The sequence below is a fragment of the Osmia bicornis genome, unplaced genomic scaffold (assembly GCF_907164935.1).
Source record: "Osmia bicornis bicornis unplaced genomic scaffold, iOsmBic2.1, whole genome shotgun sequence".
Classification (NCBI taxonomy): Eukaryota; Metazoa; Arthropoda; class Insecta; order Hymenoptera; family Megachilidae; genus Osmia; species Osmia bicornis.
The window spans coordinates 4,537,191-4,538,816 of record NW_025791458.1 but is presented as its reverse complement, the minus strand read 5'-3'; positions in this window follow the sequence as shown (position 1 = coordinate 4,538,816).

Here is a 1,626-nt window from a genome sequence, read left to right as displayed (position 1 = left end):
TGAAGAAGCCTTCTTCATGTGACCGAGGGTCCTCGTATCTGTCATGAACCGTTGGTATTGTTCACGGTACTCAGGATTCCTGCTGAGCTTGTTAAGCGTGCGTCGCAAACAGGAACGAGCAAGTACTGTAAGAAGTGCACAAGACTTCAGTATTTGATTTGAGAGGAATACGCGCCACGTATCGCCCAGCAGAATCACGTCCATGCGTTGCAAGAAAGTGATTTCACACTGTTGTTCTTCAGGTGTGGAGTTGAGATGTTGTTTGCGTTGGAAGCTCCTCTTGAATCCAGAATTTCGTCAGCAATTCTCTCAGAGCAGCGTCGCTGTCTTGAGAAATTGACGCATTAAATGATGAATAAGCACGAGCTTGAAGTGTGCTTGCTGGTCCAATAACGAGCCATCCGAATATTGAGAGCTGGGCGACTGGCATTGATGGCGAACCTTTAACTACATTTGATTTTATAATTCGTCCATAATTGTCGGCACCGATGATGACGTCGATATGATCTTGGCTTGTAAAACTCAGGATCTGCCAACTTGAGACGATTGAGATGTGGCCAGTCTTGCTGGGGTGCCTCAGAAGACGGCAAATTGTAGTTAGAGTTCGCAACACATGAGCTTGTATTGAGATTGATGAGGTATGTAAAGAAATTGTAAATGAAGTGATACAATACCTCGAGTTTGTGTTGATTTCTTGCCACCAATGCCAGTGATGGAGATTGAGATTGAGTGCGTTGAAGTCCCAGCTGTTCGACGAGATCTTCAGAGACGAAGCTGAGCTCAGATCCGGAGTCGACGAGCAGCCTTACGTTGTGGATAGTAGATGATGTGATGACTTGTGCATTTGCTGTTGCTAGCAGCGTGATTTGGGCCTGCGTTGCAGGCACGCTTGGTCGTTGACCAGGTGTTGTAGCGGTTAGGGTGGATCGTTGATCCGTCGAACTCGAGATTTGTGTGTGACGACTGCACCAACCTTTTATTGGTTTTGTGTTGAGGACGACGTTGTCGCCCCATCCTTCTTCGTTGAAGTAGCATCCACCTTTGTCTGCGTTGCATCAAGGTGGAGGAGCGAGTGATGTGGCCTTCCACAGTGCTTGCAGCGGTGCTGCGATTTACAATTAGCAGTCGTGTGACGCCGCAGCAATTTCGACAGAGTGACAGTTTGTCGACTAGCTGCCTCTTCTCCGGCACCGTCATAGACCTGAACTTATTCCAGGAAATAATGAAGTGATCTTCTGCGCAGCAATCACAAGGGTACGCGTGTAGAGTGGCCCTTGCCTGTGGTTGAGCTTGTGCCGTAAGAGCTGGTCGTTGACCAGCTGATTTGGTGGTTACTGCTTGAGATTGAGATGCAGGTGCCGTCGGCTGTTCAGATCTCTCGATCGCTCGAGCCCTCGTCGTCAGAAAGGTGTCGAGCTGCACTGGTTTTGGAAGATCCATTGAGGTGCCCAAGGAAGTCTCCCGCGGCCTGCTTCGTGGCCTTGTCAATGCCCTGTGTTGCCTTGGTATACTAGGTCACTTCCAAAGCTGCTCTGGCGTTGCCAGTGTTTTCAGAGATGAGCTTATATCTCTGAGATTCGTGGCCACGCTATGGAGTAAGGTCGCACCCTTTTGATGGGCTGGGGT